Consider the following 16,957-nt stretch of genomic DNA (forward strand, 5'->3'; position numbering starts at 1 on the left):
ATTGTGAAAAATATAATTATCAGTAGTTTTATGTATTAAGCTGTAATTCTCTCTATTAATATATATATATATATACTTTTTTTTCCCTGTCTCCACTAATTTTAAACTTTATTTTCTGCAGATAACAGGGTTTGTGAAGGATTTCATAGCAGTCTGTAACAGTGAGTATTTCGGCATAAAAGTCAGAATTTCTGATAATTTTATTTTTCACAATAAAAGGTTTTCTAAAGTAAGTCTGACTTTTAATGTATCAGGGCTCTAATACAATAATGCCACCTTCTTTTGCTTTGTTTGTGCAGTGCACTGTGCTGGAAACAGTTCAGTTCATGGAGAAAATACGAGTTTGATTCATGAGACTAATGGTAAGGATATATATATTTTAGATTTTACAGATATTTCTTATATCAGCGATGGGTTCCATATTAGAGTTCCGCTTTATTCATACTGAGGAGTAAATCTTGCAAACTATCTGAGAAAGCAAAATAAATAAACAGTTTGGTGGTTCCTTTTTTATAGTTATATTGGATACAAGATTGCATCATACTGGTTTGGACTTCCTGTCTGTCTAACATATTTTCCTCAAAGCAGGGCACATTTAGGAGAGTAAAGCAGCTGGACATAAAAAAAAATTACCTAAAAGATCCATAGAACTTTGTCCACTGTATGGTCTTGCTGCCCTACAGTTTATGACGTGCGCCTTCTCATTAACACATGTATGCTTTTTACAATAGTTACAATCTAAAGCACAAGAAAACATCCACAGCCTTTTAGCCTTTGGTCAAAATTTGCCTTTTTCCTTCCTGAAACCTTCTTTTGTTCTTGATGCTGGGCCATTATGGTTTTCTGCTGTCTAAAATGTCATGTAAATCAGTGATGGATGCACTGGAAAATCACACTTTATATAACTTTGTCTGTTGGTAGACGGATGGCTCATTTTTGGGATTGTCATGACTGTAGCGATCCTGGTTGTGCTTGGTGGGTTCGGACTGTTCTACAAATGCAGAGATAAAATTCCCAGGTATTGTTTTTTTTCATTGTCAACATATAAAACGAATGCTCCCCTGAATTAATTCTGTTTTTTTCTTTCTATTGACAACACATGCAGCTGCAGATGTTACCAATCTGTGAGGACGCAGATCGCTGAACAAGAACAAACTTCCGTGTGAAATTCAGTAGAGACGGAGTGTCGTCATTATCACAGAGAATATCAACGATTCCTGCTGATGATAGTTTTAATGCGTTACTTTGTACTGTATTTTAGATATATTTATCCAGAATCAGGAAGACGTTTTAGCTTTGTAAAACCTAGTGTCTGAAATCCTTTTAAATGTTTATGATGTTTCCTTTGCATGATGGTATGAATTGTCATAACCTGTGGCCTTAATATCAGGAATTATCATTTTAGTTTATAAGGAATTACTCATTATCTACTTATGCCATCATCTCAACACTGTAGTGGATAAACAGTTGCCAAACATGGAATTTTATCATTCTTAACATTCCAAGATGTAAACAGAGCATCTATAGAATTTACAGCGTATATCCGGTATATATATGTATGTATATGTATATGAGTGAACAAAATTGTGTACACAGGGTACTGTTACATTCCACAAAAGTATAAATTGTAAAGAAAAACACTAGTAAGGTCTAAGATATTAACTAAGAAATATGCTAAAATACAATAAACACCAATAGTACAAAAACAATATGCCGAACCAATTGGCACACAGATGTATTTTCTCTCTGCTGTGGAAGCGAGTGCCCTGTGAGACACATTACTGGTACTTTAGCCCCCATGTCTTGTCCCCCCCCCCCCTCCCCCCCCCCCCCCCCCCCCCCCCATCCCACCACCACCAGCACCAGCACCTTTACAAACTGCTGCTATTGAAATCCAAAGCTGTGGAAGCTTGGATATCTGTTTTGCAACACCAGGGAGTGTTCTTTCAGCATCCTGTGGCATTACAGCATTAATTATATAATATCAAATTATAAATAAATAATTAAAATATTATTTATAGCTTTTAATATAACACTGATAAAATGGTATGTTTATATTAAATATATAGTTTACAGCAGTAAAAGGGTATGTGTGCTATAATTGTGCTGTTTGGATTTTATTTCAATGTATTGTGGTTAATATCCAGTCACTTTTTGTATTTTTCACTCATCATGTAATCGTTGTCCAAACTTTTTTGTGCACTTTTTAAAATGTGCTTTTTAAATGGTGTGTAATCTTTAAGATGCTCTGTCTTTTGCTGATTTCCTTTATCCTAAACAAATAAAGACTCTCTGTTTAAAAACAAAACGTGTTGCAGGTTTGTGATGCTTCCAGGAGGTGGGTCTTCTCTCTGGTGATCTTTATAAGCCAATAAAGATGGAAAGTCTTGGTGAGCAACGCGTGACAGGAAATCCCTTGTTACCTCACCCAAACACAGCTGTGTGCCAACATTTAAATAGATCATAACAATCACTCTCCAGCAATCTGATTATGCCCAGAGTGTCTTGATAAAGCTGAAAGAGATACCACAGAGTTGTCACAGGCAGAAATTGGTGTGTTGCCACAGAGTTTATTGACAGATTTAAAAAGTTTCTTGAACGAACAACTTCAGTTTAAAATGATTTCAATAAACCCAGTGTCACTGGATCACAAATCGATATGGATAATGAAAGTTGTCTCAGCTTTTTATGTCTATGTAACAGTTTCAGTTTTCAAACAAAAAGAACAGGAAGTCAGTTTTAAAAATTTCACACGTCCATGCGGAGGCTATGGACGGAAGTGAAACCACATAATCAAAACATGACTAATGATTTTTCAATGCATCAATATGTTAAAGAGTATGAGCTCAGAGGACTAGTTTGCTCTTGTACACATTGAAAACAATTTTGTTGCCATCACAACATTTACCGTAAAGGCCCTTGATTTGCATTGCCAGAAATTATGTGACCTCTTTTTTTCAGTTACAGTCAGAATATGTGTCAATGAAGGTGGATCAGAAACTATTCTTTTGTTTCTCACTCAGCTCTAACTAACTTTATTTACTGAACAAAGCACTCTTGAAGCAGAGAAAATCTTATCTTATTTAACTTGAAAATCTATTAAAGGCAATACTAGCAGAACACAGAGTTAAACATAAGGGCGCATGTATTTATTTTAATTGTATTTTTTTCTTGTACAAACTGAAAGGATGTCAGCCTTTTGGACAGACTGGAAATTTCCAGTTTCTAGAAGACAAGAAAAAGCTCTGACCGATTAGAGTTTATTACCTTAGACAGAAATAAAGTTACCATACATGCTCGTAGGAATTCTTGTTTTTTCCATGAGATAGCATCAGAAAATAAATAGGATACGCATTGTAAAGGAAGGAACAGAAAACAGCAGCTTTGAAAGGCTACACAGCGTATTCAAACACAGCTCCAGGTCGTTTCGGGACAGATTAGATCATGGTCCCTTGGGAATATTTCTTCAGGGAAATTTTTAAAAGATCACATGACCTCTGCATTCAGTTCAGACTTGACTTCCTAAAGATCAGAACTTCCTTCATAACTGTTCTGATGCATGCTCAATAATCCAGGTAGAAAAATGTAGCAAGGTTTAGTCAGGTCCTCTGGATGGATTCTTGCTTGTTGAAACGTTTCATCTTTTATTCAAAAGATTTCTTCAGTTTTTGAAGCCTTGATTGCAAGCACTCAGCCCTCTTTGAATAGCAAGCGGCCATCAGGACACTAACCAATTGTTAGGGCGCTAATGATCCATTGTTAGGCTGATAGTCCTCCTTTTGCATGTGAATAGCTGTTTTTGACTGTCAGCAGCAAACTGGTTGATACCAGTAGAAGGTGCTAGCTTGTTACAAGATCTCAGACTTTAAGTCTTTTGCATAAAAGATGAAACGTATTTTAAAACAAGAATCCATCCAGAGGACCCATTCCTCCATAACTTTTGCCATTTTTGTGTAGGCACACGTTCATGCGATAGGCTACAGTACTGTACTGTGAAAAAGTTTTAAACCACCCCTCAATGGTGTGTGATGGATGTGCTCTGTTTGCATGTGTTAAAAGCCTATACTTCTGAGATCCCCACAGGAAATGCTACCTATGGAACAGATCTGGTTGGCAGGCCATAGACTGACGACGTCTTCCGGATGGGGGACGAAACGTTTCTCACTTAAAGAAACTGGTGCAGATGACACGATTGAACCTTTTTTGTTGTTATCTAAATGGATTGTTGAGCTTACAAACCTTTTCTGAACCACTGGCCTTGGTTGTTCTCAGGCTGTTTCTGTAAGTAGCAAGTTGGCCGTCTGATCTAAAACATTTGATTGTTGTACATGACGACTTATTGTTTTGGAAGAAACTGGTCCAGATGACATGATTTAACTTGTTGTTCACTCCTCATTTGTTTTAGTGATTCGTTTCCAAGGAGCCAGATTTTACTTTGTTTTATGATATTTTTTGAGACATACATTATACTTCAGCTGATAATCAAACTTTAGACTTTTGCTCAGTAAATGACATCATATGTAACTTCCAGACTCTCTGTAAACCTCACTAATTTAATAATCTGTCCAAAATGAATTATAATATAGTAATAATAATTTATTAGCAGCCTGTCAACATCACGTTTGTGCCAAATATTTTATTAAAAATCACCATGGAGGGAAAAATGTTTGAAGCTTCTGGCAAAATGTATTCCTTTTAAAAAAAAGGTGTTGTCAGGGTTTCAGACAGGTCAGGACAGCTGCGCAGGCAGGACTCAGGAGACAGGAGTACAAAATAAAATACTTTTAATAATAATAATAATAACAAATCTAAAGGTTGACATGGCAGCAAACTTACAAAACAGATTCAGGACGGGATCAAACAGGATCAGACGAAACAACGACGAACCAGCAGACAACATGAACACATGCACAACCACATTCCGTACAGAAAAAACAGTTAGACCACAGTGACGCCTAGTGGGCAGACCGAGCAATTACAACAATGGCAAGAACAGACAACCACTATCTGCAGCGACAGTTCGAGTTTGTGACTCTTTTATGATTGCATGACACAATTATGTCAAATACAGTCAAAGCAATTTTGTTTATGTTTATTGATATTAACTGTGAAGTTAAGCTTGTAATTTTATAATGGTGTGCCATTCTGTTTACCACCCCCTGTAAAAAAAAATGATGTAAATGTCAAGAAAATATTTGTTCAGTTCAATAAAGATTAAACAAATAAATTCAAGAACTAAACTTCTATTTTGGAAATGAGAAATGAACAAAATTGAGTGTTTTAACAATAACATTCAGTAATACAACATACTATTAAGAAGATGACAGAGACTGAAAAAAAAAAGTAGGCGTAAACAATGAGGTTAAAAACAGCAGCAAGTTTAAATTTGAACCGAGCCACGTTCACCTTTGACCTCTGTGCGCTTGTTCCGGTTTCTCCCAAAAAGTGATGGTTTGCCAAAACAAGATCGGCGCCGCTGCTCAAGATTATAGCAAAGGTGTGTCTCCGTTTAACTTTTCCTTAATAAATACACTTTAATGGTTAAAAAAAAAAGAAGCTTAATTTCGCTTGTCTGCCAAAGATTGATTACCGGCTGGCTGCCAAAAATCGATTGTAGCTCGTGCGCGCTCCCGCGCCGCCAATCGACTTCTTCTGGTAGACCATCACTTTTTTTGGCACGACACCGGTATAAGCGCCTGTGTGCGTGCCCGGGTGTTAACCGACGCTTGCAGCAGCAGGTTATTTCTTTTTGTGGTAGGTTTTAAACAATAATGCGAATTAATTTTTTTATGTCTTCGCTGTTACATATTTGTTTTCACTTGGTACCATGTTAGTCGAGGCTTCGGTTTACACTTCTCAAAGTTTTTAAAGCGTTCACAAAGTTTGCTTGTTATGTCGATCTTTGAATCCCCGCCAAAACACAGAATGAATTTATTTATGAATTTATGGTTAAATGATCTTATTATCACTATTATCGGTACAAGATTTTTTTTTACAGCTGTGTTGAGTAAAATAAAGCTTAAATTTATTTGTTAGCGAATGTGCTAATGTTTGTAATGTTAGCTAAACAATTAGCTTTGTGAAGGGAGCTAGCTTAAGTTTTTTTATTTGCATTTCATTTTATGTTATAGCCATGTAAACCTAAATAAATAATTTATGTATACTTCAATTTTTTTAATTTAAAAACTTATTTCTATATAAATCTTTTTGAGTTTTTGTTCCAAATTCTTAAAACATGTTTTATGTAATTCACTAGAATACAATGTGTAATCATGTTTAATTTAAAGCATTTTGACTCTTGACCGAATCTAATACATTTAATTTTATTCTTTTTAGAGCTATTTCACAACCAAATAATCCCCTCTTGGCACACAAATCTGTTTCAATTTAAATCCAGTTAAAAAAAAAAACTAGTAAAACTTAAATGTAAATACATTTTTATGTTTACTTTTGAGACTGAGCTTTCAAACAATGCATTTATTTTAAATTCCTCCCAGAGTTTTATTCAAAAATGATTTTTGGAACTGCAGAAAACCTGATATTGGTAAGACGTAGGATCAGATTTAGCTTTTTTTAATGCTTTTGCTTTTGGTTTCCAGATATTTGACTGCATTAAGTACTGGAGAGAAGGAGATGAACATGTCTCACACAGTTAAAAGTAAGTAAAAAAACATTTAAGACCTTGTTTTGTTGGATTTAATTATTATTGCATGCCCTTTTTTTAAGAACCAATTTTAACACTCCTGTAAAATGCTTTATGCCTTAGCACGTGATTACCAAAAACTTCTTCACTAAATAAAAAATAAATAGCTTGCTATTGACTATTAAAGCAGTTGTGATTAATTTAAGTTCAGTTAAATCAGTACTTAGATCTGTGCACATGCGTTTTGTTTTGAATATATTGTCCCAATCAAGGCCTTTATATGCAAGTCTTAAATTTATTATTTATTAAATTCTGCATTATGACTGACATTCTGCAGTTTCATAAGAGTATTTGTGCCTTCTGTTCTTGTTTTTAAATAAATGTTTTGTGTTTTAAAAAAACATTTTTCTATCAATGTTGAGGGCTCATAGACATCTATACATATAGAAGAGTCCTTGAATTTATCATTTATCTGATGGATGGAACATGCAGGCTACTTTCTGCTTGTACCTGTAGTTATAAAAATTGTCAACATCATCAAAAATGTTTTAAAAGTTCACTAAATTACTGTTTTACAGGAAAATTCATATAGAAAGGAATGATGAAAATAATTCCTTTAATGCCACTTGATGTTGATATGTGCTGCTGACTATCCATGCTGCTGATCTCATGCTGCTGTATTCATTCGTACTCTTCTGCTCACACAGACACGTTCGTGCTCTGTTGTTTGGAGTATTATTGTTTTTGCATTATTAAGTGTTTAGCGTGTTCTTAGTTTAGCATATTTCTTAGTTCATATCTTTGATCTTATTACATGTACCACATGCGATGCGAATGACAAAAAAAACCTTGACCTTGATTATATTTTGTATTCTCTGCCTACATGAGTGTTCACAGTCAGCTGCTCAGATAGGATTGTGTGACTGGTTAATTTAAAAGATTTGTTTTAGTTGGAAAATAATGTTGCTCATCTTCTCCTGTTCTGCAGTTGGAAAGAATAGTTTGTGTGTGTATTCTTATCTGAGTTACTAATAAAGCCTTGAAGCAAGTACAAGAAATAGTGAGAAAGGCAGTCCTGTTGCTCTGTCTTTCAGCATTGAAGCTCTAACGCAAAGATTAGTTTTTTTGCATTCAAAGTTTTATAATTGTGTTTTTGTTTGCACCTGTGCACATTTAGCTTGGCAAATACACTGCCTGGTCAAAAACAAGTTGCCACCTGGATTTAACTATGCAAATAGGTGCGAGCCTCCTATTGGATAATTACTGCGTGGGCGATTATCTTTCAGCTGACGACGTTATTTAACCCCAACTGGTGCAATGAGTTGCTTCTCATTTCTTAAACAACCATGTTGAAAGACACATCGCGTGGTCTTGGAAAAGATGTCGGTCTGTTTGAGAAGGGTCAAATCATTGGCATCAAGCAGAGAAAACATCTAAGGAGATTGCAGAAACTACTAAAATTGGGTTAAGAACTGTCCAACGCTAGGCCTGTCGCAATAAACAATAAATCAATTAATCGCATGATAAATGAAAATTATTGACCTCATTTTCATTTATCGGCTTTATCGTTCTTTGTGCCTCTCTCTTTCTACTGAAGACACTGGATGACAAAAAGCTCAATTCCGGTGCTCTTCACTGAACCCTCCCTTTCTCTTGTCTTTTTAAAATCCATTTGAACAAAACAAAATTGCGTTTTTGGATCGTTAAAAGCAGCTCAGCTGAGAAGCTAAGCTACGAGCTAAGCTAACAGGCCGACCTCGGTGGAAAAAAAAACTCCATCTTGTTAAAGCTCCAAAATTCACAGTTGAAACCCGTGCCTTCGTGTAAAAAGTTGTTTTTCGCTGCAAAAAGAAGCTGTGAATTTGTTTGTTTACTGATTTTTTTTTATTAATAGCTTTTTGTGAAAAATTCTATGCTAAAAAGCTCAAACTACACAGAGCGTCCGCCATTTTGAGAACCGAAGAACAGGAACGAGAGACAGCCCATGTCACGTCAAGGGGCCTCCCTCCCATTTTTCTTAAAGACACGCTGCTCGCTCCCTCGCTATCCATCCTTAAGTTCAGTCTTATACTGCCATAGAGTGGTCAAAAAAAGGTACTACACACAAATTAACCAACATTTCTTCTTAAATTTGACAATAATTACTAATTATAGTCAAATTTCAAACAATATTATCGTTTATCGCAATAATTTCTGAGACAATTAATCGCCCAGCAAAATTTATTATCCTGACAAGCCTATCCAACGCATTATTAAAAACTGGAAGGATAGTGGGGACCTATTGCCTTCGAGGAAGAAATGTGGCCGGAAAAAAATCTTGAATGATCGTGATCGGCGATCACGTAAAAGTTTGGTGAAATCAAATCGAAGAAAAATAACAGTAGCACTCAGGGCTATGTTTAATAGTGAAAGTAAGAGCATTTCCACACACACAGTGTGAAGGGAACTCAAGGAATTGGGACAGAACAGCTGTGTAACCTTAAGAAAACCACTAATCAGTGAGGCTAACGGGGAGGAAAAAGGCTTCAATTTGCTAAGGAGCATAAAGATTGGACTCTGGAGCAATGGAAGAAGGTCATGTGGTCTGATGAGTCCAGATTTGCCCTGTTCCAGAGTGATGGGCACATCAGGGTAAGAAGAGAGGCAGGTGAAGTGATGCCCCCATCATGCCTAGTGTCTACCATACAAGCCTGTGGGGGCAGTGCTATGATCTAGGGTTGCTGCAGTTGGTCAGGTCTAGGTTCAGCAACATGTGTGCACAGAGTCCAGACCTTAACCCCATTGAGAATCTTTGGGATGTGTTGGAGAAAGCTTTGCACAGTCGTCAGAATCTGCCATCATCAATGCAAGATCTTGGTGAAAAATTAATGCAACAGGATGGAAATGGATCTTGTGACATTGCAGAAGCGTATCGAAACAATGCCACTGTGAATCTAAAGGTGGTCCAAAGAAATATTAGTGTGCGACCTTTTTTTCCGGCCAGGCAGTGTATAATTTATAATGTAAATTGTGTATAGGTTTGTCTACATTTTTTATTTATTTATTTTTTGTCACTTGGAATTTTGTAAACCGTTTTAGTGTATTGTCAAAGTTTCTTTATTTGTCACATGTGGTTGGAACAAAACTGTGTACACAGGGTCCCAGTTACATCCAACAAAAGTATAAATTGTAAAGAAAAACAGTAATAAGATCCAAGGTATGAACTAAGAATACTTTAAGCACTAGTAGTACAAAAACAATATGCCGAACAACAGCAGCACGAACATGAGTCTGTGTGAGCAGATGAATACGAATGAATGAAGTGTGAATGAATTATCTTAGTGTAAGTGCTGGTATCGATGTTTTTTTTTTTTTTTTCTCCCTCAACAGACATGGAAAACAATTTCCACTCCACAAACATATTCAGCAGGCTTGAACTCTGGAAGCCTCATTCCCAATTTCCCCAAAGACTCCAACATGATCCAAACAACCGTCCTGCAAAATCTGTTAACAGACCATTGGTTAATCTTCAAATAACAATACCTAATGACTCCAGGAGGATAAAAAGGAAGCTGGATGATTCCAGTATTAACACTGACGCCAGCTGTGTGCTTAAAAAGCCATGCAGTCTGAATGCTTTGTCCCCAGATCTTGGATGCTTCGTGGACTATAGCAGCCCTCTTTCAGGCAGGTGCTCAGCGTCCCTTTTTGGTTCCTCGCACTTCCCAGTGAATGAAAATACTCACGCTCATAGCAGTGAAATTAAAGGAACTCTGAGCTCTCGGCTAGACATGGAGCATGAAAAGTGTGGGCCCTTTGAAGATCAGGCAGGTGAGGTGGAGGCTGTGGACCTGAGTCAGAAGAGTAAAAATCATCTGATAAATATTTCACATGATTTTGACTATGAAGCTGCCGACATCTTGTGCCTCAGTCATTTGAAAAAGGAAGGCCAAAAAGAAACTAACAAAGAAGCAAACACTGACCTGAGAGCGTTGGAGGAGGACAAAGGTTACAATTCCTCAGTTCACCCAAATGAAAATAAGGAGGAACATAATGCTGAAAGTCCACCAGAGCCTCAGTGTCAGGAGCAAGCTTCAGTGTGTGTTCAGCATTTCTCTTTCTTAAATAAAGACAGCACATCGGTGAGCCAACCGCAACTGGAGCCTGTAAAACCCGTTGTGGAGTTTTTGGAGGGTGAAGATGACGTTTTGATTATTGGGGAACCGATATTTGAGTCCTCTGTTTGTCAGCCGAGTGCTGCAGAAGAGCAGAGGAGTTGTTTGTCAGAAGTCCTTAAGGAGCCTATTTCTGCTTGTCGGGTTTACAGTGTTGACTCCACTGTGGACACGTCCTATGAGACCACGTTGCCTTTACAGGTGCAGGTTAGTTGTTTCATCCGTTTATCCACATCAGTATAATATGCATGCTTTGTCCTGTGTTGTGCACAATGTGCAAACTAACACTAAGAATCCGTGTTTTGCTTTTTAAAGGTGAAATCAAAAGTGGTGGTTCCAAAGCTATCAGAAGGCATCAGCAAACCAGCATCTTCTCCTCAAAAGCAGAACTCAGACTGTGCAAACCAGAACGGGAACAAAACGGTTCAAAGAGCTAAATGTGCGAGGAGTCGGAGGTACTGTAGTAGCTGCCGTCAGCTCCAGGGGGTGCAATGTGACCGTATCAAACATAATGGGGAAGTTGGAAACTGCTGCTGACCTTGTTTGTTTCATTTGTATCTGTACTTTTGTTGCCAGTGTAAACACATACATTAATCAGGTACTTTTACCTTTAGAGTATTTGCTAAACAATGTGATGTTTTGGTTCGACAAAATAGATGTTTTGACGGCAACAATTTGTTTTTTTTAGGTTCGTTTATCACGATGAGATGGAATGGGAACGTCAAAAAAGACAGTATGTATTTTCCGTCAGAAGTCACATGACTGAGAACCAAGTAGCAACTCAAGGTAGGAAGCTAGTGTCAAAAAAAAAAAAAAAAAATCATATTTTTATCAACTGCTTTAGAATTTGACCTTTCTCTGTCCTTCTGTATATCCTCCTTCACAACCATGAACCTTCTCTGTGGTCTTCCTCTGCTCCTCTTTCTTGCCAGCTCCATTTATAATTTAATCCAATATCAATTTATGCCATCTCATATGTCTTTGTCATTTATGGGTATCGGTGTCAATATTTATTTAGGCATTAAAATATTTAAAAAAAAATCATAATAAAAACGTATATTTTTCAAGGCTACATGACTGAACTTCGGGACCTGATGACACATGTGGCTGGTCAGACGGGCTCAAATGGCTCAGGGTGGCAGCATCCCTCTGATCTCACATGCAGGTGTGTCTGTTTCAACTAAATGTTTTTATTTATGAAATATACTCTAGACCCTTGCATTTTGTGGAGATTATGTTCTTGGAGCACCTGCGAGTTGTGGGAAAAACTGCAAATTTTGGATTTGGTCCTAAAATTAAATTTAAAAAACGGAATCATTTATTGCCAAGTACGTTTGCACATAGTAGTTTATTTGGGGTCCTGATGCTACACACTTTAAATAAAAAAAAAAGTTCACTAATTTAAAAATATATGTTCGCTCCACACACAGGATCTGGTTGGAGAGTGTGAGTTGTGCTTGTGTTTATGGTGAATGATTACAAGTGGGAGCAATGGTGTATCTGTACACCAGCCATCGTTGATGTAAAAACAGATTCCTCCACCTTTTGCTTTCCATTACACGGTCTGCTCTGAGGAGTTGAAGCTGCAGCACAGAGTCTGCTACTGGCTCACACAGCCCCTCGGTGAAGCACACGACGAGTCGTCGTTTTTCCCCAACAAACGGCTTAAGCTCGTCCATTTTGTTTGTCAGTATTTGCATGTTGGAAAGAAATATTCCAAGTAGCGGTGGGCGCAAAGTGCACTGGTGATGATGAATTAGCAGTGCAGTATGACGAAGGTCTTTAATGAAGTTGACTGCACAGGAAAGCAAAGGATTTACAGCTCCTTGTGTAAAAACGTATATATCTCCACACAAAAAACTAGAGGATATTTACAGTAAATACACTTTTTAGAATCTGTATTGTTTTTCCAGGAACTACCAGTGGCGGTGTGGCAACAGGATGCCTTCGATGACCCTCAGTGAGTGGCAGGCCAAGAATTTGATCCATCACAAGCGTTTTTGCAGAGTTCCCAAATTTTTCAAATGAAGACCTTTTCCTTAAACGTGCACATGTGGATTAATAACAACGCTGGACTCGCCTCATTTCAAAACATGCGTTGTGACGTTTCACATCTGATCAATGTTTGAGATGTTTTTCTTAAATTTGTGCCATTTAAAATTTGTTGTGACTTTGAATGTAGCCCTTTGTCTTTTTTTTCCATCTTTTTGCATGCCTTTTTTTATAGAACAAATGCAAGTGTTTTAAGAGCTTGTGATGGTCGAAGTAAGCGTTAAATTTTTTTTCCCAAGAGCGTGTCTTTTTAATAGATTTGAAACATTCACGTTTTAACGTTTTCCTCATTGGTTCCGGTTGTTTCATGTGGTGTTGCGTCTGTGAGGCTGCTGTTTTTTTTTTTTGTTTGGGAAGAAAATGGTAATTATTCATGGCCTGATGCAGCTCTTCTATTGATGTTGCTGAGCGGTGCTGCATTTTTGTCAGCCATGGCATCCATGTACAGTAGTTTCTGAACTCTGTGCAGGCAGAAGCTGTCAGATGTTTAGCCCAAATACATGCACGTTATCAGTTTGGATCACCTGCACTGAACAATGCAGGTTGTTCGAGGTCATGCCGACTGTTCTGATGGCGTGACTCGTCTAAAGTGTAGGACACGTGCACAGCTTGTTTCCAGTAGCATGAGCAGGATCTCTGCAGCGAGGGGGAGTCTGTGCCATACAGTCGTGCAGCTTTCAGCTTTCCAAAACCAGAAGAGAATTTACTTATGTTCAAGCAAACAATTGTATTCTAGTGTAAAATTTAAAAAAGATATTTGAGAAATTTGTTGTTTTGCTTTTTAGGTTTGTATACTTGTAAGTCAGCACACGCTTATTCACATTTTCTAATGCATTAGGCAGAAATGATGTTTTTAGGTGAGGTTTTTTCCAGAACTGGGAAACTTTTATTCTCCTTCGGTTACTACAAATGCCTCCTGAGATTTTTTTTTTTTTGTTCGTTTGAAAACATTTGATAGTTGAAACCAAGTGAAGTTTGAGATGCTTATGTTTTTTGTAATTTTTTTAAAAGAGCATTTTGTAATAGCTTGTAGTTTAGCATAACACACAACCCATTTTTTCATTGGAAAATATTAAAACTTTATTTCATTTAAGCATTTACAAGTAAGCATTCACCATTGTCTTCGTAATTGAAGTGTAAATCTTGTGCATAATAGTCGAAACCATGATTATAAATATGATTGCATTAATAAAGTTGTTTTTTTTGTTTTCTGAACCATGCTTGTGGAGCTCATTCCTGTTATTTCAAAAACCCAGTCAATTGGTGGGCTGGGTGGAACAAAATCCAGTGTTTCTCATCACAGAACAGCACAGTACTGTAACCAAGCATATATGTTTTCTACACCCGGCAACAAAAAGTGTTTTGGGCCTTCCTCACTGAAATAAAGTCCTCAGTGTGCAGAGGTTTGTCCTCAAATGGCTCAAGTGGAATGTTTTTGTACAGTCATCACCATTCTATGAATAAGGAACCAAAAACTTTAATGTTTTATTTACTTGTTTAATTTGAGTGTGCTTCAATGTTTGAATTTAGATAATCAAGTCGTACTGGCTGGATATTTCTCCACATAACTTAAACGTGAGCAAAATATGGTCCTTAACATCTTCAAAATAAATTAAATGAAAAACATTTGGCATTTCCCTCTGGCACAGCATTTAAGATTTGTCTGCACAATGGGTTAGTGGTTAGCACTGTTACCTCACAGCAAGAAGGTCCAGGGTTCAAGCCCCAGGTTGCACATGGGGTGTTTCTGTGTGGCGTTTGCATGTTTTTGAATTTGCGTGGATTTTCTTCTGTTTCCTCCCACAGTCCAAAAACATGCATGTTAGGCTGCCTTCAGGCCCAGGCCTCCCTTGCAGAAGAGGTCTGCAAATAAAGGTCAATAAATTTATTGCAGCCTTGCTTTTTATTTTTTTAACCTGTTCAGCATAAATTAATAAAAGTTTTTCCTTTCTTTTGGACTAAAATAGGTCTTTATTTACTGGTATTTATTTTTGGCCAGGTTTGAAGAGTCCGTAGCAGAACTAGATTAAAGACTTTTAAAAAATATGTATTATTAAAGGCTGAAATCTACATTTTAAATGCCATTTTAAGGTAGTATATTCTAAATTTCATTAGTGTTAGTGTTTCTAAAAAGAATGCAAGAAACGTACCAAGTTTTGAAGAAAACTTTTGTATCAAATTTATTTTTACAAAGCAGTCAATCCTCCACAAACCAGCAATGAAGGTTAAATGTCATACAAGCAAAACAGATCAAAGCTATTTTATTTTTTTGTGTATAATGGATGCTGATAAGTATATATTTGACTAAATTGCACGTCATGAAAGACCTGTGTTAGTGTTCGTGTTAATCACGTAGACCTGAAAGCACTAAGATGCAGAAGCTTCAGCTTTTAAAGGACAAGTTCAACATTTAATCAATCCATTAATGACTTTCTGAGCCATTAGACTTTGATGATAGTGTTGGTTTAACTATTTTAAGTGACTGGAGGCAAAAAGACAAGAAAATCTACTGTATTTTTTGCTGTACACGTTGCACCACCCAATAAGTCGCATCAGTCCAAATATGTCTAATAAAGTGGAAAAAAATCCATAATTAAGTCACTTAGCCCTATACGTCGCATCTATTATGCATCACCGCTGACAACCTGGGAATGTGGGCCGGTGTCGTGCCAAAAATCCATTGGCTGCCAAATCGCAGCTGCAGGATCGTGCATGGGAGGGCTTTAACATGAATATAACGAGATTAACATTTAAAAACAATTATTTGTTTGCCCAAAATTATAGCAAAGGTGTGTCTCAGTTGAACTTTGTCTTAATAAATGCACTTTAATGATCAAATTAGCTGCATTTCGTCGAGACTGTGCAGCGAAATGAAGCCGATTTGACGGTTGCTCCAAGCGAGCTGGATGAAGGTGGCAGATTATGGCAAGCCGATTGTGCCATTAATAGCCACTTTTTCCTATTGCATACAACGGCATGCCATTCTACTCGAGTGCCATCTAGCGGCGGAAAATGGTAGTGTTCAATATTTTTAATGTCAGAATGAATGAAAATGGTCATATCTCAGCCAAAAAATGGTTTATAAATATGGGGGAAAATCTATAAATGCGTCACATTGGCGTATAAGTCGCAGGACATGCAAATTATACCAAAAATGCAACCTATAGGGCAAAAAATATGGTACTTTGAATGCTTAAAGAGAAAAAGGCAAAACCTTTATGCAGTCAAACTTGCTATTTTGGGACACTTTGGTAGGCTGTATTGTCTTTAGTTTCATTACTCTTTGACAAATATAAGTTTATTCATAAAAATGTTTGGTGTACATGAAAATGATTTTTGTAACCAACTCTTGGTTTGATCATCAGTTCTACTGAAACTAAAATGCAACAGTACGAGGTATTAAAGATGACATGTTAAATAAATATGATCTACACAGGCAAGGAGATGGAAGAAAACTGGTCAACCAATGTAAGGAACTTTATAATCTCACCTGTCTGTCAAACTGTGAACATGTTGAGTATCTAAACTCCAAATGAGTAATGTGAAGCAAGTTTACATTTAAATAAGTAATGTGGAAGAAAGATGGCAACAAAAGCATATGCAACCATCTGAAACTGATGAAACTGCACAGTTTCTAACAGAAGTTTTACTCATTTCAACAACCAAGGCAGTTCAGGAAGAATATAAACAAAAAGTACTTTCAGGATGGTGCCATTGTGATCTATATTGTTGGCAAACTTTAAACGGCTAAAAAAAGAAGCACCCATGAATAACCGTTAGCGTGTGAATGGATTATTGATTAGAGAACCTCACGGGTGCAGTGTTCCTGGGGAAAAATGGCTTTAACCTTGTTGAGTTTTCTGCGAAGTGCTGATCACGCTGCAGCAGAGCACTGTGCTGAGAAGTTTGTCCCGGCGAAGCTAAACGAGCGCTAATCAGTCAGAGGGGCCCCGAATGAGCTTGACCAGCTCTGACTTTTAATGAGGTCTTTTACTCTGACATCATGATCTGAGGAGCACGGGCTCGGACTTCTTTCTGCTTTTATTAAAGATAAAATGTAAGCGGCAGGAGATGGTGATAAAAGCCAGCCATTGAATTTGTCATTATT

This window comes from Nematolebias whitei, chromosome 21 (genome assembly GCF_014905685.2).
Source record: "Nematolebias whitei isolate Nwh7 chromosome 21, NemWhi1, whole genome shotgun sequence".
Classification (NCBI taxonomy): domain Eukaryota; kingdom Metazoa; phylum Chordata; class Actinopteri; order Cyprinodontiformes; family Rivulidae; genus Nematolebias; species Nematolebias whitei.